Consider the following 10,591-nt stretch of genomic DNA (forward strand, 5'->3'; position numbering starts at 1 on the left):
CACATCAGATATCTTTTCAAAGTGAGAAATGTTTTCTTTTACATATAACAAACTTGCCAAAACATACAAAGATGGAAATGTGAGAATGTTAAGACCCACAAAAAGGGGCTTACAATGTGTTCTTCTATTCACACTACAAATTAACCTCACCGCCTTCTTTTGTAAAGTAAAGAGCAACCTGTTAGCATAAAAACTGTTGGCCCACAGTGAGGTACCATAGGACAAATAGCTACCCACATAGCACCGAATATTTATTTGATATCAAATAGCTATCAAATTTTTGACATTTGAATATCAAATTGATATTCACGAACATTCGTTTGATATCAAATAAACGTTCAATTTAGGTTCAAACGTCACTCAATTTTACATCAAATAAATATTCAAATTGAATATAAAATAAATATCAAATTTGACATTCATAAATTTATTGGTAAAATATAATAAAGAGAATATGATTGAATTTACATTCACATTTTAAATATGATGGTGATAAATATTGATATAACATTTTTGACATTCGAATATTAAATTAATATTCGCGAACATTCATTTGATATCAAATAAATGGTCAATTTAAGTTCAACCTCACTTAATTTGACATTAAATAAATATTAAATTGAATATCAAATAAATGTCTCATACATTTATTGGTAAAATATGTTTAGAAGAATTAGGTTGCATTTTTTCACATTTCAAATTTCATGGCGATTAAAATAATATCAGTTCAGACTTCTTCACTGTTCTTACCTTTATTTGACTTATTATTCTGAAGTTATAGGTAGTTTGTTAAAGTTCTTGGGTGACCCAAAAATGTAAATATATATATATATTTCTTATTTGACAAAACATTAACAAAAGTATCACAAAACATATTTGTTTAAAACAAAATTGCATTCAAGGAAAACATTTTAAAGAAAAAACTTTGTTTGTATGATAAAATAAGTTTAATTAAAAATTATTTAAACACAAATATAAAAAAGATATGTACAATTTACAAAAAAAATAATTCTGGTCTTCTTCATCTCCCAAATGGCCTTCTTGAGTTTTCTATTGTTCCTGTAAAAGAGGTTCAACAGAGTTATTTTCTAAGACAGCTATAGATAAAATATAATATGTTAGACAAGGTGTCTCCAACCCTTTTTCCTCGGTGAGCACTTTTTTGTCTAAAAACGCCACTGATTTAGCGACTAACGTTAATTGTTCGCTACTCTATCGAATCACAACATCATCTACTATCGATGCGATTGTAGTTGTCGTTTGTCACAAGGTAAAGGCTTTTTGTGATACGGACGAAATGAGAGCATTCTATTATAAAATTAAAATGTCGTAACCTAACCAAATTAACCAAACTTGCTGATTGTGAAAAAATTGAATTAAGGTTTACTACGGACAAAATGAGAGCATTCTATTATAAAATTAAACTGTCATAAGCTAACCTAACTTCCTGATAATATAAAAAAATATACAAGATAAAAAGTTTTTTTGAGCATACGTCAATAGTATAGGATAAAGTAAATAAGTTTGCCAAATTTTATCAAAATCTATCCATAAACAAATAAACTACATAGTTTCCTTTTTTAATAATCTAAAATATAGTTCTGTTCATAAAATAAAATTATAAATGCCTCTAATTCTAACGAAAGATGTGCAATTAAGAAGTAATCACATTCTAAGCTAAATCTTTGACAAAAAGTTCAATGATTTTTTAGTGAGAATCTATACTTATAAAAGGCAAAGCCCTCACTGACTCACTGACTCACTGACACACTCACTCACTCATCACTAATTCTCCAACTTCCCATTAACCTAGGAGGCTGAAATTCGGTACACCGATTCTTTGGGCATTAAATAGGAAAACTAAGTAGTTTTTATTCTGATCGGGCTTTCGGGCTCCGCCCCAGTGGCTCTGCAGTTTTCCATGTTAACCTTATGATTTTTCATATTTAAAAGGAATTAATGAATCTTAACAGCTGTTTCAATTAAACAAGTTGGTTCTGTTCTATGATGTTCAATAGCATTACAAGGATTACCAACAGGGTGCAGCACTATTATTTTTTTTAAATTTATGACAACAGCTAATTTGCAACCAAAAGGTGAGTGAGCGTAGCGAACAAACTTCTACCTGGAGGCGAGTTAGCGTAGCGAACGAGCTCCAACCCAAAGGTGAGTGAGCGTAGCGAACGAACTTCAACCAGGACGTGATTGAGCCATGCGAACGAGCTCATCTTGAAAATTAAGAAATTAAACGGGGCAAAGCCCGCGGGTACAGCTAGTAGGCTATAAAATTTGACACTTAAAATGTCAGCTAGTTTAAGATTTCAATTTGTAGTTCTGCCAATTAGGATCAATTAAAAATATATATATTTAAATTAATCTGCCGCTACTTGACTACTACTAGTATTCCCCTAGGCCTATTGAGAAAAAATTAGCAAGTGAGAGACATTTACTATGTTCCTATTTAAATACGTTAACCTGCCAACTTGGAGACAGGGTATTGTACACAAATTTTGTTGAATGGGGAAGAGACAGTTAATTGCTCTTAATTATGGTATGAGCCGCGAGGTAAATAAATATCCCATGGCTGAGCCTGCATTCATTGACAAAGTTCTCTTTTTACACCTCAAGGAAATCACGGTCAACAATGAAGGGTGTTGCTGGGATTGCAAAAGACAATCACGGCACCGTCGAGACTGCAGTATAATATGCTCGTGAGTCTTGGCGAGATCACGGGAGATGATCACGATATAGCTGAGACCACCTGACCACACGTGTTTACGCAATCGTGGGAGAATATAATTGGTGTTTGCTATAAAAAATAATAATTTTCAAAAACGTATGCTGGCTTTCTGCTGGCTGGAATAAAATTGCAAGAGGGCCGGATGTAGCCCACAGGCTGTAGGTTGGAGACCCCTTCGTTAGGCATTTTTAAGACCTATTTTTTTACTATACCTGTACTTTATAATTAAATTTGTCGATAAGGCATTGAGTTCTTGACAATAAAGAAAAAAGAGATGGATAAAACCGCAGATTAAGTTTTGCTCATTTGCATAGCCTGTCACTGAAAATTCACAATTTGAAAAGAAAACATCACAGTAGGTAGATGTTGGCCTAATCTGTTAATTATATTCTATATTAGGTAATTAGATAAGCAATCTTTTCTTTAACCTAAATTATAAATAACACAATAAATTTACCTTGCAACAATCCTAAACTTTGCTGGGCGAAGCCAATTCTTGATTAGCCTATAGTAGCAACAACATATATTTCTATTACACCACGATCCTAGTGTTCTTGCGTACCGGTTCTGCCTCTGTATAAAAGAGATTAGTATTAGCACTAGAATTTGTATATATTTTAATTTTCCTGATCAACACCCAGGATAGCGTACAACTAGGTACACATAATAAATTGTTAGTGAAATCTATTTTATATTTTGATGGCATTTGCTTCTTTTGAGTAGCCTTGTTAAAGCTAAATCTAAATCTGAAAATTGAAAATTTTGACCTAGGTAGTGGTAAAAGTAATCCTCAGTCACTTGAACGGACAAATATTGGGGTGAGCACTGACTGAAATGAGTGCAACGGTCGGATGTAGTTTGGTGTGTGTATAGGCCTATGTGTGCGTTTAAAAAAATTCAACTAATACAGTTTTCTTTTACACAAGTTAGCACTGCCGGAATATTTATATAGTGTAAATCAAAGACTTCCTATATAAGTGGGTCACAAAAAAGAGAAACTCTCTTAACTGTGTGATGAACCTTAGGCTACGTTATTACCCAATAGGTACCTATCATGAATTAGGTTGTGTTTTGGTGGTAGAGCCTAACTTATCTACAGTTCCTAAGAGAACCTGCGATATGTTATCGAACGGTATATATATCTGATTTGATATTAATATTGCAAAACCAATTCACCAAATCTGCAAATCATAGGCCTAACTCAATTTGATGTTTACATAGTGAAAAAACATAGGGAACGATGTATTGAATCGGATAATTATTGATATATAATGTTATTCATCCGATAATATATCGCAGGTTCTCTGCGGAACTGTACCCGTTATGGCAAAAAAGACATACACAGTCATGGCGAATCAAACAGAAAAATTGAAATAAAAACACCTAAGATTGAAACTTTATTTTAACTTATTTTAACTTTGAGAAAACCTAATTGAAATATATGTATGTCTACCTATTATTAATGTCTGATTGTAAATAAAAAAAAAAAACTTACGCAAGATAGCTGGCTTCAGATGCAGATTGCAAAAGAAAAATTTATTCCTCCTTCCCAGCCTACAGGCTGCTAGACAGCCACTTTGTCACTCGGGAGAATTGGTACCGTAGGCAAATTATTCACTGCTACCAAATAATAACTTCCACCAAAGCTGCAGAGTTATCAACTGAAACAATGGAGAGAAAACTGCTTTTAGTTAAATTCATGCATACCTTTCTCTGGCCTAAATATGTATCAAGATTAGTTAGGCCTAATCATTGGTTGGTAAAGGAAGCAGACAACAACTAAAATACAAAAGACTAAGAGACAATACAGGGGTAGACTTTCGTATCTGTTGTCAAAAACAACCAAATGAAAATATCGATCGTTATAGCCTATGTTCATTCAGTTGTTTTTGACAACAGATACGGAAGTGTACCCCAATTCAGTTATAAAGGAAAATGGATTTCAAATAGGCTAGTCTATATCTTTTATAATACCGGTAAATTGTAACCTGGTTGAGGTAGAATATGTTAGGCCTAGGCTAGCCTAAATTAAGTTAACTTATTCTTGATGGTGAATTTACATAAACTTAAGTTAGTGACTGACGTAAAATATAACCCACATAACTTAGTAATATTTCAAAATTAGCCTAACAAGGTATTACAACACAGTATGGTATTCCATTTGCCTTGTAAACCAGTAAGTTAGTCCTACTTACTAGCCTATACATTGAACACTATTTTCATCCGGAAGTTGCCCTTTGAAGCCAAATAAACTACTGGTTCAGTAAGAACTAAGCAAGCCGCCTAACTTAGTAGCTTACGCCTAGGCCTAATTAGTATGCAGAAAAATACTTCCTCTAAAACATATTGCCTATTTTGAGGTTTCAGATTTATCTATTTATACTTAAGTTAAGGCATTAGGAATGATAATTTGGCCAATTTAATTTGTACAGTAGCTTAACTTAGGTCTAGGTAAGGCCAAGGCCTAAAATACGTCTATGTTACTAGGTATAGTGACTTATACTTACATACTCCAAGGATCAAAACGTGAAAAGATTTTCGGTGTAGGTTATGCCAATACCCAGTCACAAAAATAACAACTCTAAACTAACAGTGACACACACTAAACAAAATATCAGCACACTTAAGTTAACTGATTTGAGGTTATGTCTTGTTCTTGAATCTTGATACTCTTGTTGCTTCCATAGTTTATTTTCACTACTTGTGTAGCCTACTCAACAAGTTAGTTGTCATAGGTACATTTTACATAAATCGTGTACTTTCCCTCAAAATGGGCAATTTGTTGGTTAATAAATAAATAAATCCACACTGTGAGTAAACTGGCCACCACTGGTCGCGACTCGCGCGACGGATTTTGTAATTTGTTTTGTATTGTAATGTTTTGTTTTGTTTGCTGAGTTAGGTTAGAATTAAGTTGGTGTTTTGTCTTCAGTCTTCTTCTCTTCCTTTCATACGAATGGGCCAAGTCAAGCTCAAACTAGATACTTAACATATTTTTAGAGTTATATTAAACTTAAAAAAATTTAAATTTACGTTTGGTTTAATTTACTAGTAAAAATAAAATGATAAGGCCAATCGTTAAGAGTTTGACTTTTTTATTAATAAACAAAACTTTTAAAAAAGCTGTGTTTCCTATTCACTCTTCTTGAAATGTGTAGTAAGCCTAGATTCAGAAAAATATCAGATGTTCCAACAACTCCCCCCCCCCCCGCGAAAAGTCAAAATCCATCATCAATTAATTAAAAATTACAGTGTTCAGTGTTCCTTCCTATTATTAATTATTTTGAGATAATTGACCTCCGACCTCCATGTTACAAACTGGGGCCCATTTCATAATAAAGTACAAACTAATATTATTAGTAAATCAGCTGATTGCCCAATGCAAATCTAATGGAAATAACAAGTTACAAGTTGTAACTTGTAACTTGTAGTTTATTATGAAATGGGCCCCTGTAGGCTGGGGACTAATTCTTTACTCTAAAAAATTTAAAAAGTTAAATCTAAAAAATTTCAAAACTAGTATATTTGGAAATTTTCAAAGAGAAAATCAAATTTTTAACATTAAGAATATTTAGATAATATTCTAAATTTGATGTTATTTGACTTTGATATTTTGAAGATACAATAAATATTCAAAGTTTGACATTGTTTGACTTTGACATTTTGAACATTAAATGAATATCAAATAAATATCAAATTTTTGATTTGACATAGTTTGATATATTGAACGTTTATTTGATATCAAATAAATATTCTGTGCTATGTGGGTATGAATGTGGCCATAATATATACAAATAAGGACATCAACTGAAACAGTGGACCTAAGTGCTCTTATCATAAATATGCCTTTTACAATCTTAGAAGCTACAAAATCTACATGTGAAAACCACTTCAAGTTTGACTGCAAGTGAAAACCCAAAAACTTCAGAGTGTTTACATCATTACCATTACTGCTAAGACTAATAGTTAGGTCTTGAGTCTTATCAGCATTAAGACATAACTTGTTTGCATTACACCAGTCATTAATAACAGCAGATTTTGTATCCAAAGTATCTGTAACGTCATTCAAAGAGTTACCCCGTACACACAAGGCCAAGTCATCAGCAAAAAGAAAGCTTTTTACAGATAAGTCATTAATATTACAAGGTAAGTCATTTATATACAGTATAAAAAGGCCCGTTGTCCAAGAACGCGTCTGTTGCGTCTGACGCTGAGTAATCGACGCTAGCGATGGACGCTCAGTGACTGCTAAGCATTGATTTCAATGGGCCCGTTGTCCAAGGGAGCGTCTCTAGCGTCTGGCGCTTGAGACGCTGAGCGTTTGACGCGGGGCACTGCTCCGGGAGCAGACGGGATCGCTGACGGCCAGCGTCTATTGCGTCTATTGCATTGTTGTTTCTGTGTTCTCCCGTATACTCCATACTATACAGTATCTTAATTAAATGGCTATAGTCAAATAAATATAGGATATGACCTTAAAAAATTTCAAGAAAATGTTTTATGGTTTTATTTTGTAGTATTGGGTCTGCTGAGTGACATACTAAAAGTTGCCAAAAATCGGTCCATGGGAAACCCCCTAAAATCATGATAAAAATGGCGGCTTTTCCCAACATTAGACAAATAAAAAATTATTCCACATGCATTTTTATGCACATTTTTTTGAGGTATTGACTTGGGACCACTACCAGTATTTATTGGGTGGTTAGTACTGCATTACGATAGGATACACGTTTATGGCCGCCATCTTGGATCCGATATATTGGATATACATATTTTTTTAATGCAATGATAGTGTTGTGACACATCATTATATAAACTAGATTTTCATGCTGATTTCAATGCCAAAATATGTTTATAAAAATCTTTTTTTCTTTTTAACGATATATTCAAACGAAAACTTTCCCCCATACGCATTTCTTATAAATGTTTCGTACTTTAATCATTTAAATTTTTTTTATATCTCCAGTTCTTATTAACGCTTGCAGTTCGTTTTAGCCTTCAAATATTCAGTAATGTAAGGGCTACCACTTGAGCTATCGATAATTAAAATCGGCCGAGTTAGAGACCAGCTACGAACCAAAACGCCAAATTAAATTTAATTTTTTTTTTAAATTTGTTTTTATTAAAAGATTTATACCTCGAGTTGTTAATACGCCACCAAGTTCTTTCTGGTCTTAAATTACTCAGTAAAAGTTTGGCATTAATTTGATTAATCACTAAATAGAATCGGACAAATTTAAAATGAGTCATAGACCTTAATTTAACATTAAATTATTTTTATTTAGAAATTTGTCTTTAGTTAAAGACGTATATCCCCAATTTAAAATAACTCACAAAACTCTTAAATAATTTATAGTCTTAAATAATTCACCAAAGTATTGACTTTTCTTTTAGCTATGGATTACATATTGGGAGTTATTTAGAATAGGGGATATGTGTCTTTAACTAAAGAAAGATTTTAAAATAATAATAATTTAGTTAAATTATTACAACTTAAACTTTAAAGGAACTTTAAATGATTTAAAGGAACTTAAACTGTTTCCTTTAAAAGTAAAAAAAAAAATCACTTAACAGCCTCTTGTCTTTATTAAAGTGGTTTTTGATAAGTATTTTAAAATATCCTTCCTCACTTCTCTTTTTGAAAACACTATGGGTACACAATCGAGGTTCACTAAAGGTCCAGAATTTCCTCGTTTTCTATCTCTTCGATGAATAGGATCTTCAACACTTGGCTCAATAGTGAGAGCAAAATAAATTTTAACACAGTCAGCAACCAACTGTTTAACTGAATAGACGCGTTCTTGGACAACGGGCCTCTTAAGCGATCGACGCCCAGCGATCATCGCTCGGTGATCATCGCTCTGCGTCAGACGCAACAGACGCGCCTTGGACAACGCAGCTTTAACAGGGTAGGGCCCAATATAGAGCCTTGGGGCACTCCGTGGAGCACTCGAACAGGGCTAGAATAAGTGCCGTTTAGATAGACTTTTTGCCATCTGTCACTTAGATAAGATTGAAAGAACTTAACCAAAACTGCATCAAGGTTATAGCAAGAAAGCTTATCCACAAGGAGATCATGAGCCACTGTGTCAAAGGCCTTAGACATGTCGTACGATCTAAACACTATGCCACTTTTGGCCTCTAAACTTTGAAAGCAATTTGATATCAGTGCCTGGGTTGCTTGGACAGTGCTGTGTTTGGGCCTAAAGCCAAACTGACTACTTGCTAAAAGGTTACTATCCTCAAGATACTGAGAAAATCTACGATGTACGAGATGTTCCAAGACCTTCGACACTGCAGGGATAATAGATATAGGCCTATAGTTAGCAATAACATTTTTAGGCCCCTTTTTATGGACTGGTGTATAACCTTAGAAATCTTGAACTTGTTTGGGTAGCAACCTTGTGTTATACAGAGATTAAATAGGTATGTCAAAACTTCACTTATGTAACTAGAAGCTAACTTCAAGATGGGGACATTAATTCCGTAAATATCTAAACAAGAGCTATTGTTAAGACTGTTGATGGCTGCATACACCTCTTCTACAGTAAATAGTTCAAGCCTAAAAGCATTGTTGTCCTCAATAGTCGGAAGAACGTTGCAAGATGTCAAATTACTTAGATATTGCTCAGGACCATTAGAAGAGCCGGGAACATTACTTCTCAGGTTTTCAACACAGTCGACAAAGTAAGAGTTCAGTCCATCGGCAGTTAGGCAGTCAGGAATAGACAAAGGCTTACTGTTACAGTTGCTTAATTCATTAATGATTGACCAGGATGTTTTAGAAATATTACTAGAGTTTTGCAATAAACTGTTGTTATGGTCAAGTTTGGCTTTCTTGATTTCTTTGCGGTACTGCAACTTTAATGAGTTGTACTTAGTTTTAATTTCAGCAGTCCCTGCATTACAAAACAAAAAATATAGCCGGTCCAGCTCATTTTTCATTTTTACAAGTCCTTGATGATACCACCTTTTGTTAGGTTTGTTGTTAGAACCGACAGTTTTCAAAGGAATCGAACACTATTTAAGGCCCACAACAGTTTGTCAAAAAACACGTTGAATTTAGCATTTAAGTCTAGGCTATGGTCATACAGTTCAAACCAATTCAACTGGCCAAGGTTAGATAAAAATGTTAAAGAATTCTGAGGATTTAATTTCCTAGTAACTTTTCTCGGTAAAGAAATTGGATTAGATTTAGAATATGACTCAATGTTCATTGACAGAAAGGCCACATTATGATCTGAGACAGGAGTGTGTATAACTGAGGCTTCCCATCTATCTGGGTGTACTGAGGTCACAATATTGTCCAAGCAGGTACCTTTGTTTACACTTCCAGCTGCAACATTAGGCCTAGTGATTTCATTAATTGCAGTGTGAAGACCAAAACTAGATATTAGGTTTTTAAGTTCCCGGACTTCAATGCTGTCAAACAGGTTGGGTGGATGAGTGTGGTTTGCAATGTTTTTGTGGGTAAAATCTTAGGGCCTAGTATACTATTGTTCCTATAGGGTATTTTTTGTAGGATTAGTATTCATGCTGGGTTTTGGGTAGATGTGGAGTCCAACACTGCAATTCCATATCTCCAACGTGAAACCATAGATAAAACATACTCCGTGAAACTAAGATGGAGTGATAGACTATCATTTGGTGTGTTGCTATACTCGTCTAGTGGTTAGCGTCTCAAACTTCGGTGCGGGAAATACGGGTTTTTTGTAGCCAAAACTAAGTACAATAGATGCAAAGATTGGTTGAAACTATGTTTTACTATATGTCATGAAACATTGCTTTTTTATTATACTAAGTATTCTGTATTTAATAAAAGCAGTACAGTATAAATTATACTGTACTGCT

The 10,591-nt window shown here is 33.8% G+C and overlaps 1 long non-coding RNA gene across 1 annotated transcript; it reads right to left on the reverse strand.

The window, feature by feature from the left end:
• Positions 1-883: 883 nt before the first annotated feature.
• On the reverse strand, positions 884-5,679 carry LOC128994733 (uncharacterized). The gene is made up of 4 exons (XR_008490913.1): positions 5,248-5,679; positions 4,236-4,401; positions 3,198-3,313; positions 884-1,059 (listed from the first exon to the last, which is right to left on the reverse strand). It is a non-coding gene; the product is annotated as an uncharacterized LOC128994733 (long non-coding RNA).
• Between the last annotated feature and the right edge of the window lie 4,912 nt (positions 5,680-10,591).

This window comes from Macrosteles quadrilineatus, unplaced genomic scaffold (assembly GCF_028750875.1).
Source record: "Macrosteles quadrilineatus isolate MER2022 unplaced genomic scaffold, UCM_ALF_1.0 Scaffold_5__1_contigs__length_97177068, whole genome shotgun sequence".
Lineage (NCBI taxonomy): Eukaryota > Metazoa > Arthropoda > Insecta > Hemiptera > Cicadellidae > Macrosteles > Macrosteles quadrilineatus.